The sequence below is a fragment of the Protopterus annectens genome, chromosome 7.part0, assembly GCF_019279795.1.
Source record: "Protopterus annectens isolate FY-2018-M chromosome 7.part0, PAN1.0, whole genome shotgun sequence".
Taxonomy (NCBI): domain Eukaryota; kingdom Metazoa; phylum Chordata; order Ceratodontiformes; family Protopteridae; genus Protopterus; species Protopterus annectens.
In genome coordinates this window covers 1,552,985,475-1,553,003,228 of record NC_056739.1, presented here as the reverse complement: position 1 = coordinate 1,553,003,228, position 17,754 = coordinate 1,552,985,475, and positions in this window count along the sequence as shown.

Sequence of the window (17,754 nt, the reverse complement as noted above, 5' to 3'; positions counted from 1 at the left end):
ATAACTGGTTGTAGCTCCCCACTGTAGGTAGTATAGTAGGTGTTGGAGAGGGCATGCACTTTCGGTCACACTGCTGGGACATACAGGAGTCCAAGGTCATGGTAGGACTCCTCGTAAAAAAAACATAATGTGAGACTGCTGCAGGACCAGTACCAGGGCTCCCAATACAAAGTGAAAGCCTGGGAAAGTCTCTCCCATAATCTCACCAGTGCCACTGGTATCCCTTGGACTGGTGAGCAGGTCCGGCATCACTATGCCGACTTGAAACAGAGGAAGAGGGAGCTCTTGGAACAATGGGTACAAGAAGCAAGACAGAGGAGTGATGTCCCAGCAGTGTGTAAGTATTCATAGCAATAACTGTTTACTAAAGTCCAGCCTGTGTATGCGATGGATAGGTATGCATAAATGTTTCTCTATTTTCATTACAGCTCCAGCTGAGTGGGATGTAAACCAGGAAGCCCATGCCAGTAGGTTGCAAAGGCTATGTTGCGAGACTGGTGAGTAAGAATCTAGCTTGTACTATACATACCAAATACACATAAAAGGGTAGAATGTCACCTGGCATTATTAAAACTGGGTATGGTTTAAACTGAATAAAGCAGACAATATTAAAGTAATAGTCTCATATATGTCATATATTAATAAAATGTAATCACCTGTGAATAAAAATCTAAACCCTGGACTGGTTGTGTTTACTCTGGTATGGTATGATGTGAAATTTGTACAGGATATGCATAGCAACTATAGCTCTGAAAGCATTAAACAATCAAGTCTCATCTGACAAAGTTAGTGCCTTTATAACATGTGAGATTAACTGATATTACAAATGTAATGCACCAAGATCTGATATGTGAATAGTAATGTTGTGTTAACCACTGTTTTCCACACTGTGCTATGTGAACAGGTATGTAAGTTGTAAATACAAGGTCAGATTGTACAACAAAGAGAGAGAATGAGGAAGAAACCATCAAGGATGAAACAGTAGTTGAACAATAGCTCCCTGTGATGAAACACGCACTTGTCATATTTTTAGCAGACACAGCCACGGTTCGAATACTGGGAGTGGTAGTAAGCTATATGCATAATTTCAGCTAGGATTTTGTGAAAATTTGTAGAAACAGTCAGGTAGTATTAACAAACATTTCCTCTACAGGTCTCCCAGGTAAGATAAGGTAAAAAAGTAGCTATAAGAAGGCTGTAGTTATACTGTGTCCAACACCCATGTTCCAAACCCAAGGCTGCAAATGACAGCAAGATATGTACATACACCAAGTGGTCTCCCCCAAAAATATTTACACACAGCTCCAGTTCCCTGGTAACAACAGCCAGGGTGACTGATAGAAAGCAATGCAGTGTGTGCCAGTAGCACACATACATACAGTATGAGTGCACATATGCAACCCTGACTATGGGAATATGGGTAGAAACAGTCATGTAACATTAACAAATATTCCCTCCACAGGTTTACCAGGTAAGAGAAAGTTCAAAGTAGCTATAACAAAGTTGTAATTATACTGTGTACAAACATACCACTGACCAACCCAAGGCTATAGTTGTAATAATACCTGTAGAGTAATGAGTAGAGCAATGACCATTAAAGCTGTGACCACTGCAAGAATCTACATCTGTTAATTGACATCTCTCTCTCCCACTTTATCTTCACCAATAATCTAAACACAAAAATAAATGGGTATGTTTCCCACCATACCTACTGTTGGAATGTGTCCTGTTGTTCTAAAAATGTTGAAATTTATTCCAATTAATGTTCCCTGTTCAAATACCATCATTGGTGTCCTGTTGTTATCAATGTAGCCTGCATGCTGGTGTAATTCCCACTGTGGTTCCATATATGCTTGTGCTCTGTTTGAGATGCAAATGTTCCAAATGTGTTATATTGGGTTAATGGGAATATTCATGCATGCTGTTATAACTAATCCTGGAATGTGCTAACCATTACTAACCAACATATGTTCTAAAACTACAACACCATAGCAAATCAGGAAAGGCTGATCCCAGCAGATCCACCTCTCCTGCCTCATCTAGCCATGGCACCAGGCCCTAGCACATCTGGGACCCACCCCGGGAACTCCTCGTCCACTGGTCCTGCACCACCTTTGGGTGGAATCACCTCAGGGGATGGGTCTCACCCCCCCAGGTGTGGGTGCAGACAGGATCCTGTCACCCAAAGCCAGGTCGGGGGTCTGGTGCGTAGTGAGCTCCACAAAGAATTGCTATGCCAGCTTGGGGGCTGTATGGCACATTTAGAGGGTCAGCCTACCACTCCTGCTCAGCCCCCAGCACAGCCACCTTTGGGGCCATGAAGATGCAGTGGTGACTGCCCATTGGTGGGGACCTCAGTTCCACTGTATCCATTTGGGGGCTTGTGGGCTTCTGATTACCAAACACCCCTCCCTGTCCAAGGTGTTTACCCCCACATGTGTCATATACCGCCCCTGTATGATGTCTTGTCTGTCTTGTCTGTCTTCCTACTCAGCCTACCTCCTGAAATATACCTACTTTCCTTCCCCAACATCCCACTCTCACCCTAAAAAAAGGGGCAATCCCCCCAAAAAAACTGCTGCTCCATACATAGCTGTCCATTTTACACATGTGTCCTCTGGACACATGTAAACTGGTCTAATTGGCTTCACAACACATTATTGTTGTCTTCACGTCTCTCTCAGGGGGTTGAGTGTCCAACTATACTTCCAAATTCAGTACATATGCACAGCTATTGCTGTAGAAGAAATGGACAGCTATGGGCCTTCCCTTCACCCGTCCTGCACATCCCTAGCTACTTTCCCTATTGTCTTTCCCTCTTTGTGCCCCCTTTTTCACCACTTTCCTATCAACCCTTTTTTCTTTTCATTTAAAGAAATTAGTGCAGGGGTAAGCAGGAGTAAGCTGTTTTAAGCAGTAGTAAGCGGGATTAAGCCTGTTTGCATGGCACTAAGCAATGTCTACACAGATTAAGCACTTTTAAGGCTGTCTGTAAGCATAGTTAACTAGAAGGTAACATTGCTTACCATTGCACAAACCCGCTTACAACTGCTTAAAAGTGCCTTGATCACTCTGTATCCAACAGCCCTTGTTCTGCCCAGCAACAAATTAATCAGCCCTTGTAAGTCTTAAACCCAGTACCCTGCACACCATAGCCACAGCAATTTACCACGTAGCCATCTGAGTTGTGAATATGTCTGATGTTTTTTCAAACATATCATGCAGCACAGTCACTCAATGTATATATATATATATATATATATATATATATATATATATATATATAGTGGAGTCGGACATCAGCTCCACACTCTGAACCTCTTACTGCAAAAAATCTGACCAAAGGCTCCACAGCGGAACTGTTCTGCTTTGCAACAAAATAATAAGGCCTGCCAAGTTCAAGACCCAGGGCCTTGTAAACTATGATCAAAGCAATGTACCATTACACCATATGAGTCCTACAAAATAGTGATGACATTCCAAACATATCAGTTTGTACAGTCATCCAACAGCAGGGAACAGAATCTGTAGAATCAGTCAGGTAGTCTATATATACATGTATATATGTATGGAAATGCATATATGCGGACAAATCTACGCAGAATACACACACACACACACACACACACATATATATATATATATATATATATATATATATATATATATATACAAAGAGAGAGATATACATCCACATTTATATCCACATATATACATACATATATATATATATATATATATATATATATATATAATATGTATATATAAATATACAGAAATATATGACAGCTACAAAGATATACAATCAGAGGGTCATGCTGCTGCAAACAGGAATTCTAAATCTGAAAATGCACTCACTGGAAGTATTCCTTAAAATGGGGAACAATGATATCTGTGCTATAACAGAGACCTGGTTAAAGGCAGCAGGAAGCACCCCGGCAGTACCAGCCTATAATTAATTACACAACTTTGGCTGCAGAACGTGGACTGAAGCTTCAAAGGTGGTGGTATTTCCATATTAATATAGGATGCACACACCTCCAGCATTGTAGACCAACATTATGCATTACAGATCCTGCAGGCGTAGCTGACATTGGTTAAGACAGGTGTTCAGGTTGTAGCCTGCTATAGGTCCCCATACATGTCCCAAGACTCACACTCCATATCCATAAACACCCTGGAGAATATTAGTGTCCAACCTAACACTATCATACTGGTTAACTTCAACTACCCCACCACTAACTGGGAAAGCTACTCATGTACAAAAGCACATGTCCATCACATTGACCTGGGCCTACCTAACATAGGCGACTGTTGCTCCACACCAATAGTGAACTCCACCCTTGTTATATCTGAACACAAATTAATCACCTTTGGAAATCCACAGCTCTTCCACCCCCCTGCACAGGTAACCACCATGAAAAGCCTTTCCAAAGCTAATTATGGTCTCATAAAATCAGAGGTGGCTAACCTCACAGCAGTCATGCAAATGGAGACTAGTTGCATGACAGCTGAATCAAACAACAATGCGCTATGAACATGTACGCAAATGCATGGATACCGCATTACCCAATACAACCAGGACCCTCACCTCCAAAAAAAGAAAGCTGATCTAGTGGTCTCCTGCCATAAAGAAACTGTACAACAGATGGAGGGAAATGATATGGAATAAGGTGAAGTCCCAACACAGGAAATAAACCCTTATCAGCCTCAATGAAAAGTTGAGATCCCTCATCAAATACTACAAAGTAGCTGTGAGAACAGAATTGGAGTACATAGTAAAGACAACCACAAGGCCTCATACAGTTTTGTAAAGAATCTCCATGGCAATACCAAGATTTGTTCTGAGCTACTAGACTATGGTATCTCCCAGAATGAGCCAACAAATAATGCCAATATACTGGCTGGCATCTTGAATGCAAACATTACTCCTCAATCCCCCTCCAAAGGACCAATCACAATGCCAGTACACTGCCAGACACCCAGTATTATTGCAGCACAGGTTAAAACACCACTGTCTAAGGCCAAGAATACAGCTACTATGGGACCTGACAATATCCCTGGCTGTGTTCTACATGAACTACAGAGTGACCTGGCACCTTACCTGTGTGCCCTGTTCAAGCACAGCCTCAACTCAGGCTTTGTCCATACTGAATTGTGCACTGTTACAGTCACCCCTCTCCACAAATGAGGTGTAACTACAGACCCTGGGAAATACCACCCCAACTGCGTGACAAGTCTGCTATGCAAAGCTATGGAATGCATCATTGTGCACCTAATAAACAGGGATATGGGAATTTGTAGACTCAGGATCCCACACAGTTTACCTTTGTGAAGGGTAGGTTATACCTGCTCTTTCAATCTGGTCAACTTCTTGGTATCAATCACCTGAGCTGTGGATGAAGGCAAGGTGACACATGCAGCCTACATTGATCTGGCCAAAGCCTTTGGTAATATTCCCCACTCATTAAACTCGGTATCAGCCACGATATCAGTAGATGGGAACAGAGGCACAAACACAGGGGTAGATTGGACATACTGCTGTTATACATTGAGACAGCTGCAGATGTCACTGGATTTGTTGTAACATCCTTTATGAGGAACATGACATTGGTAATACCAATAGATGTAAGTATTTCCTGACTGCATTCTCCAGAGTCTACAACTGATTTACCAAGGACACCAACTGTCTGGTGAATACACAAAACAGAACAAGCAGACATGTGGCCAGTCTGTGGACAGCATGCCAAAGTGGAGAGGTACGTCAGAGACATATCACTGTGAGCCATGATGTCACACACTAAATGCATATCCACACAAACCCTGTCAGTCTATCAATCCACCACGTGTATAACAGCACTGATGACATAGAATCTGTTCACAAAGTTGGGGATATGTCCCGGATATTGGCTGGCTGTTTCCACATGTCCTGTCCTGTGACATAATGCCACCTACTGTATGTGAATCTGTAGGCCACCACCTCTGTAATGTCCCTCACACAGGCAAGGAAATGGGGCAAGGCCCACATTAAGGAATGTCCCATATGTCAGAACAAGCAGCAGTGTCCAGGCCTACAGCACAATACAATGTGGGCACCTACATAGTGTTATGGTTGTAGCAATACCTGACATCTGCACATCTATACAGAGGGCATACAGAAAGTAGATAGCCAACAGGTTATGCATTTGGATGAATGTTTTGAAAGATACATGTCTGAAACTGAAAGGTATGCCATTACTGCATGACAGCAGTCCTCAATGACAAGTCCCAAAAACATAGTAGGTTACAGTTAATATCAACATATCAGATCAATATCCAGTAGGCGATGCATATAAACCAACAGCTCAAACACCAAGAACAAGATACTCAGTAATTAGAGTCCAGCTTTGCATGCAGGGGTGTATGGTTCCAGTACTACAATCTGCAAACTACTCTTACTTGAAAAAGCACTGTTAAAATTACTAAAGTAATGACAGAATATGTGTTAAACTATTTCTGTCAACCAGTGCACTGTAGCTGGTGTAACATGCAAGTGTGACTGCATATAACCTGGGATACTACCCATGTATGGAACAAATGCAAAGAGAAATGATTGTGGTACTACTCATGTATACCCAGGTGTCTCATAGAGTATACTCACACCCCTTGCTACTGTAATGACAGCACATAGAAGCATGTTATGTACAGGAAATTAAATACACTTATTAAAGATGTCATTACCCTGCTATTTTATCAGACTGGAATGTGATCACTGGTTACCAGGGCAAAGCTATGCTTAGCAGGTTTTAGCATTGCTTAAATGTAAATGCTAAGCAGATTTGTGTACTGGTAAGCAAAGCCTACATGGTGTAAGCACCTATTCATTTACCTGTACGTTAGCGCCACTTACCTCATGCAAGTCCACACAAACATGCTTAAAGCTGCTCAAAACTGCCTTAATCACTCTGTATCCAGCAGTCCTTGTTCTACCTAGCAACAAAACAAACAGCCCTTGCAGGTCTTGAACCCAGCACCTTGCACACCATAGTCTATGCAATTTACCAGTACACCACCTCATCTGTATTGTTTGAGGATGTTTTCTCAAACATACCCTTTTTTATAGCCAGTTTACAATAGGGAAGAGACAAGTGTGCAATTAGGAAGGTTTGGTATCTATATATATATATATATATATATATATATATATATATATATATATATATATATATCTGAATAGAAACATACATAGAGAGAGAGAGTGAGATATGTGGGGAGACTTGGTCTATATCAGAATAGTGAAGAGGTGTTTAATTGAACGCCTCTTCGTCGACACAGAGCGAACGCACTAAAGTGCGAACGCTCAAAACAGCGATTTCTTTCCCTGGGAAAAAAAATCTTTGGCTTCCCTGTGTGTTTGCCCTCTTTCCCACTGTAGTGCGATCTCAGAGTTGGTATATTTAGTTAGGGGGGTGTGGGGGGCAAAGCCCCCACATTGTAATGTTTGAAAGTGTGTGTGCTTGTGTGTTAGTGCTACTGATTTCTTTCCCAGGGAAAGAAATTGGTGTTCTGAGCATTTGTGCTTAAGTGCATTCTCTGTTTATGTGCCGGTGAAGAGGCATTCGATTAAACACCTCTTCACTATTCTGATATAGACCCCAGAGATCCATATATGTATACAACAATATATAGATATATTAACAATAAATAGTGAGGTGTACACACACACACACACACACACACACACACACACACACACACACACACACACACATATATATATATATATATATATATATATATATATATATATATATTCATAGGTTCATAGGTAGATACTAGGCTATCTGCCCTAGGGCATTTATAAGCCTAGCCCGAGTGCATTTGGCTTTTGCCTCCCTATTAGATTAGCCTACTGTGCCTCTGTATAGTAGGTCACAGAAGGTAGCCCTTTAAGATTAGTTTACTGTGCCTCTGATTAGTTTACTGTGCCTCTGATTAGTTTACTGTGCCTCTATATATAGGTCTACTTTGAAACATCTAAAACCCATAACATCTAATTTCATAACTTTGAGACCAGAACATCTAAAACCCAAAACATCTAAAACCCATAACATCAAATTTCATAACATCTAACACTACAAATCACAAGAAAATAGCATTCCCTCCACATATAACGACACCAAACTACCAAACACACTTTTTACTACATTTCTGCAAGGGATCAAGCCCCCCTGCACCCCCCCATGTGGGGGTTCCGCCCCCCCACACCCCCCATGTCAATTAAATATTCCAACTCCAAGATCGCATTACAGTGGGAAAAAGTTAATTTCCTAACCCCACTGTATCAAGCCCACCTACAGAAACATAGTAAAAAGGGTGTTTGGTAGTTTGTTGTCATTATATGTCATTATATGTGGAGGGGATGTTATTTTCATGTGATTTGTACTGTTAGATGTTATGAAATTCAATCTTATGGGTTTTAGATGTTCTGGTCTCAATGTTATGAAATTAGATGTTATGGGTTTTAGATGTTTTGAAGGGGACCTATATATATATATATATATATATATATATATATATATATATATATATATATATATATATATATATATATATATAAAATATAATATATATATATATATATATATATATATAGAGAGAGAGAGATTTTATATATATGTATATATATATATATATATATATATATATATATATATATATATATTTATATATATATATACATATATATATATATATATATATATATATATATATATATATATATATATATATACACATATGCATACATTTCCCAAAATGTCCATACAAACATATGCTGCTGATAGACCACCCACAACTGGGGCAGCATGCACAGTTGGATACAAAAGTAGACATGACACTCACATCTGTCCCCCAGTCCAAATAAATAAGTGAACAGTACACTGCTACAAAATCATGATAGGCCATACACAATAGCCAGACATACAACCTCTTACAAAAACAAATACAATGTCTGAACATAGCAAAGAAAAATTCAACCAACCAGTAATTTACACATGTTTATTATACTCTGATATCTTGGCCAAAGCCTTCAAGGAGTAAACATTACCAGAAATACATGCCTTAATCACAAGAAGCAATTAACACCTAATTACATAATTGAATACACAGCCTACTATTACACCTGTTATTTAACCCCCTAAAGGGATAAAGTATCACAGTTAATATTAATACATTGAGTCTGTACATAACAATTGTCCTTTTATGAATGTTCCATCACACTGAGGAACAGACGTTTTTAGAAACAGTACCTTGAGACACACTACTGTTCCCATGGTGATATTTATTCAAATGTACCACTATAGAACTGACATATTTCTTACCAGTAATATGTCTGACATGTTCTAACAGCCTAGTTTTAAAACATGTGTTACTGTTCCCCACATAAAAAAGTTACAAGGCCATCTAAGAGCATTCTGTATACACCATTGTCTTGAATGTACAGACTTCAACATGTTTCCCAGCCATTCCCTTCAGCAGGAATTACAGCACTAAATAATGATAGAGCAGTATACCTATCCACCTACTGCTGTATGATATCTGGACAAAGCCTGACATAATTGGTGGACAGAAGCCCAAATACACAGCCATACATGAAATTTTGCTGTTATACACTGAGAAAGTTGTTATTGTTACAAGGTTTGTTGTAACATATCTTTTCTGTGGGATATAAAGTCAGAAAAACAAATGGATGTTACCATCTACATAATGCAATCACCAGAGTATGGTACTGATTTACCAAGGACAACAACTGTCTGGGGAACAGCCCATACATAACAGGCTAACCTGAGGCCATTATGTGGATGGCCCTACATAGGTTCATAGGTTGGTACTAGGCTATCAGCCCTAGGGCCTATACAAGTCTAGCCATAACAATTCCCTGGCTATTTCTTCCCACACTATTTACTTCCCTGGACCCCAGTCTAGCAGGGTGATTGACGTGATCCCTAGTTGAGAGTTATGCAGAGACAGAACTTTGTCAGACTGAAACCCATGTAGAACTAGCATGTGCAGACAAACTGTGTTAAATGAGAAGTATTCAAAACATACAACAGCAATACTCACATTCTGCTCATAAGTCTTGAACCTTCCCCACCATTTAGTTGACACAGGCTAAAATCTATTGATCCAAACACGAAAAGTTATTTAAAACATGAAACGAAGTAAGCACTTTCGTCTGTTATATATAACCAGACTTCTTCAGACAACTAAAATCTGCATGCAAAGCAATTTATATACACCAGAGTCACAATTGGTCACACCCCACTTAAACTTAATGAGCTCAAATAAAAGAAAAACTTTTTGTGCTAACCAAAATGCATGATGCAGCTAAAAAAGCATCTCATATAAATCACTTTGTAGAATAAAAAAATGTATATGCATCTGTTCTAAAATCAGAAAATTTGTCATACAATAAAGAGTCTAAACCTACATGGTATGAAACATTTTTTTAAAAATGCATACATTTATAATAATTATGCTAACATTATTATGCAAAAATTATTAAAACATATAGTTCTGAAAAAACATTTAACCTAGTCTATATCAAATAATTTCAGGGACACCCTCACTAACTAGAACTAGAAAAATGACCTATCAAATACTTTTAATTTTAACTTGCTTGATATGGAAACTGTGTCATTTAAACCTGGGGGGAATATGCATGAAGAAAAATCTACCACCACATTTCTTTCTCTTCAAGGAACATCTTCCATGGGCCCCCCATCCCTACATTTTACTTGTAATGTTACAAATTTAAATGTGTGATCGGGGAAAGGTTTTGTGTGCCTATATAGTGCATTTTTCTCATCGTGTTGCCGCACTTCATATCTATGCTCATATATCCTTTGAGCCAGTTTGCATTGTGTTTTGCCTATGTAAAAGGCTGGGCACTTGGTACACATAGTGACATACATGACTGCTTGAGTATAACAACTATATTTACCTTTAATCTTAATCCTTTTATCACGTATAGTAATACTAGTAGTTGGCAGAATATAATTACACTGGTGGCACATATCACATGGATACATCTTTCATTCTATTCCCCCATATGTAGTTTGTTCCAGGAGGCCCTTGATATTCCTACCCTTTCTAAAAACAAAATTAGGTTTCCTACCACAAATCCCAGCCAAGCTGGGTTCACTCAGTAATATAGGCCGATGCTTATTAAGAATGTCCTGTACAATATGACTTTCACTGGAAAAAGTGGATGCAAATGAACATAAAGTGCTAACATTCTGCTGGGTTTCAATTACCTGAGAATTATCTAACTCAGTGTCCCCCCTATTACACTCATAGTTGTCTCCAGATAAATGGGTACCATCCCCAGAGGTAGGGGGGCAGGGAATATTCCCTGCACACCCCAAAATGGGGATATAAAAACCACTGTGTCATTTTCTTATAACCTCTTGTTTGATATTGTATACAAGACTGTCAGGATATCCTCTATCTAAAAACATCTGCCCCATAGTATCACATTCTTGGAAAAAAAATCTTCAAACTTAGAAACCATATGGGCCACTCTTACTAGTTGGTCCTTAACTATACCACTTTTAACGTGCATTGCATGATTGCTGGAATAATGTAGGATACTGTTAGAATAGATGATTTTTCTAAATTTAGTAGATTTTAATCCCCCATCCTGTAATTTATTTATCTTGACATCCAAATAGGAAATTTCCTTTTCATCCCAGGTGTGTGTAAACTTCAACAATTTCATGCTGTGATTAATATAATCAATAAAGGGGGCAATATCCTCCTTAGGTCCCTTCCATGCTATGAATAAATTATCCAGGTACCGTGAATATAAGGAACAAGGCAAAAAATAGGAGGAAGGGAATAAAAAACACCTTTCCCACCATAACATTACAATGTTCACAAATAAAGGACCACGCGCTGACCCCATGGCAATTCCTAGCAGTTGTTTGAAATAGTGCCCTTCATAATAAATATAATTGTTCTTCAACACAATGTCCAGAAGTTGTACATACAGGTTAATCTTGTCTTGCTCCAACCCCAAATCTTCAAATAAGAATTCTGAAAACCATTCCAATCCAATATTTTGCAGGATACAACTAAACAATTCCTTGACATCAGTAGTTATAAATGAAACATTTTTATAGTTTTAATTACGTTACATTTTTCCAAAAAATGCCAGGAATCGCAACATATGTGAGGGATACTCAGCACCTTGTCTTTTAGATGAGTATCTAGATATTTAGCTATGTAACAGGTTTTAGACCACCCCGAATCCACAATAGGGAATAATGGTGGATTAACTAAATCCTTGTGGATCTTAGGTACCCCAAAAATAACTGGAGTTTTTGGTGAGTCGGTTGTCATGTAGTTATACTCGTCTATGTTAATATGATCTTGTGTCAGCATATCTAACAGATTGCAATCTATTTTCCTATAAGCAATGTTGACTTTGTTAAGGGAGGCTTCACAGTAAGTATCACTATACAAGAGTTTAAAGATGCTTTGCACATAGACATCTTTATGCATAACCACCAACCCCCCACCTTTATCAGGTTGCATAACTTTGCGATCCCTCCTAGCCCTGAATTCTGTTAGCAGATTGGATTCAGCCTCTGTCAGGTTACAAGCTTGGTCATGTGCACCTAGATAATGATGGAAATCCATCTCACAAACCCTTTCAAAAGACTTCATAATATTATGTGGGTCTGGGTTATAACTACTAAGTACTCTAGTTCCTGTATTTACTCCATTAAATGCATCGGTGTCATTCCTGTGTAAAAATTTCAAATTTAAGTTGCGTGTATATAACTTTAAATCACAAATAAGTTCAGCTAAATTACTAGATCCACTCGGTACAAAATTGTACCCTTTACACTTTAAATTAGCATGAGAAACAGATAAAACAACATTGGTATAGTTGTAAATTTTAAAATCCTTTTTATTATTCATAATAATAGTAGGTGGTTTAAAAACAGTCACCTCTGTTGCCTGTTCGTATTGGCATAGGGGCCATTCCCCTGTCCATATTGTCACCAACTGTTCCATTGTGGACAAGGATTCCATTGTTGCTGCCTACGGTTCCTTATCCTTTCCGAGTGTCTCGGCCTTGGGGTGCCTAAAGGGACCTCTTCCCTTTCTTCTTCACCTCCATTATGTTCCTCATTTTGTGAATGTGAAGGAAAATATACCATGTGGTTAGCAAACACAGTAGGAGGTGCAGGATAGTCTTCCCCAGCCTGATATGCCTTCCGATCCCGGTGCAACTTCTTGGCCTTCTGGGTGGAAATCAAGGAACAACGTTGTCCACTTTCTGGAATATAGTATGGTACTGAAGTCGGCACCTGTCGTATAATCCACTCTGATGAATGTTGGAATCCAATACATGGACATCTTCATGTATTTTGTTGAGCCTCACAGTATTATGTGTGATCATGAGCTGCAATACCTCACAACCATGATGGTCGAATAGGGCTAACAGCTCCTGATTAGAGGGAATGTGGTGTTAGCCCTGTTGGGAATTTCCACATCTGAAGTCCTTTAGGCACCAGCTGCTTTCTTAAGCACTCCTGGAAATACACATTTTCCTGTTGAACCTTCTTATATTCGATAAGCTTCTCCTTAAAGGACTGTAGTTGTACATCTATTGAAGTGGAATCACCCCTTCCACTGATGCTTATTAACCGTTCCTGTGAAGTCAGGAATGTAGTGTACCCATAACTATGGGTTGTTGTGTATTTTTTGAACAAACTGCATGGCCATCACCAGCATTAATAGCAGTACTATTTTCAAGATTGAGGGGTGGAAAATCTTCCCCATAGTTAGACTGCAACCCTTCCCTCAGGGCATGAGGCGTGTTGACATAGCCCATGTCCGAAACATTTTCATCCACTGTCCCCAAATTGTTACCAACAGTAGGGGGATTAGGTAAAAGTTGTTTAACCATCTCTGTCAGGGTGTGAACAGAACGTTTTAACTGCTGGAAGTCCTCATAGGAAATGGCAGGATTCCTTTCAGCCATGGCAGGAAAAAACTAGGAAAGCCAAACACAAACGAAACCAACCTTCACACAAAGTAACACAGGCTGAAATCCACTGATCCAAACATGAAAATTTATTTAAAACATGAAACGAAGTAAGCACTTTCATCTGGTAATATAACCAGACTTGCTCAGACAACTAAAAACTGCATGCAAAGCAATTTAGATACTATATATATATATATATATATATCAGAGTCACAACTGGTCACACCTAATTTTTCTAGTTATAGTTAGTGAGGGTGTCTCTGACTTTATTTGATATAGACTAGGTTAAATGTTTTTTCAGAACTATATGTTTTAATAATTTTTTGCATTATAATGTTAGCATAATTATTTATATATGTATGCATTTTTAAAAAATGTTTCATACCATGTAGGTTTAGGCTATTTATTGTATGACAAATTTTCTGATTTTAGAACAGATGCATATGTATTTTTTTATTCTACAAAGTGATTTATATGAGATGCTTTTTTAGCTGCATCATGCATTTTGGTTAGCACAAAAAGTTCTTCTTTTCTTTGAGCTCATTAAGTTTAAGTGGGGTGTGACCAGTTGTGACTCTGGTGTATATAAATTGCTTTGCATGCAGTTTTTAGTTGTCTGAAGAAGTCTGGTTATATATACCAGACAAAAGCGCTTACTTCGTTTTATGTTTTAAATAAATGTTTGCGTTTGGATCAGTGGATTTCAGCCTGTGTTACTTTGTGTGAAGGTTGGTTTTGTTTGTGTTTGGCTTTCCACCATTTAGTTGGCTTGTCTCCACAAGTCTTGTTGTAAGAAGTAGTAGATCATTCAACTGCAGGATGTCTTCCTCACAAGTAAGGGAAAGGGCCAATGCCCACATGGAGTACTCATTTATAGGAGTGTGTTGCAGTGACATTGGCTATTGGAAGAACTACACTGCTGCCCTGCATGTAAGTAACAAGTGGTGTACCCCATTAGGTGCACAGGCCATCACCTGGTTATGATCATCACCTACAAAAGCCATGCTGCCACCTATTCAAACCAACTCTATCCCTGTAGTGCACAGAGAGCGATAACAAATGAAACATAAAGTGGAAAAGAGAAGAAAGAAAAAAAGTGAGTGGAACAAGTAAGCAAGCAATTGAATGTAGTACTTGGTCTGTAATAATAGGAAATATGATATGGAGGAATATATGTCCCAGCAAGACATGCTGTACTAATGTCCTGCTAAACAGCTGCTATGGCCATGGCATCTGGCCCTCTCTGCAGTGGGAGAGATCACAGACATACCTCTCAACTCTACAGATCTTCACAGAATATCCACATTTTACCATCATGTATTTTTGTCTGTTCCTCTTGAGATCTGTACTTTTCTGGCAAACAGCTGAGGATTGAAGTCATCAGGTAATGACAAACACTTGAGTTTAAGACTCCACATCCTTAAGAATATTCACCATAATGTTAAATGTATAATTCAAGAACATCTCATCTTTGTAACAGGAATATTTCAAGTCTGTCCCTATTTATCCCCCCATCATTTTAGGCATTGTCCAGATGTGATGCTCTGAGAGGGTGTGAGGAGGGATCACAGCTCAGGAGCCTGACTCACCCTGGGAAAGGACAGCTCATATATGACAACCATAGGGCTGCCTGTCAAACAGTTGTGACTGTGCCACTACTAGGCCAGTTAATGGGATATTTTCCATATCCATGTTACCTGTGATTATGAGTATGATACATGTTTGCCTTGTAAAGCTAAGGCACCTATACCGGGCATGTGCATAGTAAAATACTGTTACAGACATATATGCTGAACTCCATGTAATATATTGAATTAATAACATTCAACTGTACAGTGTTCTGCTGGACAATAAGCACATTTGTGACTGATATCTGTAGTCACATACACATATACCTGTGTCATGTCAGTCAAACCATTGGCAGGTCTGTGAGCAATGACATTGTAACATAATAGCCTACTTATGACTGTTGGACATCTTCCAGGTTATCAAAGTCGTGTCAAACCCTACTGTGCAATCAATGTACTAATGTATGGTGCAGCTATATTATTATAGTACAATACTGATGTCCCCTTTGACACCCATTTATGTGTGCCATTGTCTAGACGTACAGCAGTAACAGGTTGAGAAGTATGATTGAGCAGCAAGACTGTAACTACAATGTGCCAGACTAACATACAACAGAAATGTATACCAGGTATCCCCTGAGCACATATATGTATGCTTATGTTCAGCTGGAAGGCACAAAACTAAATCACATGGGTTTCAAGCATTCAGGTACATAGGCACATGTGTGTAACATCAGTGTCAGTGCATACAACAGACAGAAATCTGTACAGCTACTGGTTGTTGCAGTGCCCTAACACTGATATGGATACTAGAGTAGGCATGATATTCAGCTATTAATCAGAGAAGTGTCCACCTGTGTTATGACCCTCTGTCCATGCCTACCACTACCAGCTATAAACATACCTATATACAGTGGATATCACAAGTGTACACACCCCGGTTAGACTGCCAGGTATGTGTGCTGTATGACAATCAGACCACAGAAGACCATTTCATAATGTTTCTCATCTTTATGTGACCCCTAACCTGTACATTTCCATTGAAATACAATCAAAGGTGTTTCTAGGAAGGTGACCAACTATTGCCAAGTGAAGATGTGCCATGCTGTTAGAGTCCAGACCAAGATGGAAGAATGCTGTAACCATCTCAAAAGGTGCATGCACAACATATCAGTTTACGGGTGTGCACACTCATTCAACTGGCTTATTGTACTGAGTATTATTTCCATATGTTTTCACAGACCCGATTGTTATGTTTTCAACTGAATTGTACAGGCGATAGGTCACACTACAGGTAGGAATTGTTATGAAATGAGTTATTGTGGTGTCATGTTCCAATTGCACAAATACCAGGCAGTGTGTCAGGAGTGTGTACCCTTTATATCTACTGTAGATTTATGGACATAGCAGTACCTGACCTGTATATTCAGCCTCCACCAAGGTAGAGTAATCCCCTTTGGTGGACAGCAGCAATACACAAACCACATAATAGGTTGCTGCATTAGCAGTGCAGGGACACATAGGTGCAGGCAACAACTTAGAAGCAAGTCCACCTATATCTGAGCAAGCATGTAAGTTCACAGGTGACTTCCTGTAAGGTTGACTATGGCTATGAATTGGACATATCCACACCACCAAGGACAATTGCAACCGTGTCTCCACATATATTGTAAGTGTCAGATGAAACAACAGAATTCACTCTGTACTGGGGGTAAAGAACACCTCATACACACATGCCATGGATATAGGCAACCTGCATCACACAGGTTAGGTGAGAACATCACCACCCTGTCCACCCCATTTGTACAGGGAGATATGAACATCAACCACATTCCTCCCCTCATCAATAGTGAGCATGTACATATTGCCTACTGATGGCAACAACAGCATATCTCCATGGGGCATACCATCAGTGTCTGCCTCCTACAAGAGCTCCATCACACACCTCAGTCAAACACAGACCTGCCACCATCCACACACCATCCACATGGAAGATGCCCACTGTCAACCCTCTACACAGAAATTAATGGAGGATAGAGGATTATGCAGTCAAGTGTCCAACATTGGGGAGAATAAGACAGCTGATGGACAGGTGTGTAATGCAAGCTGCTATAGCCATGATAGCTTGGAGGGTTTTGGTGT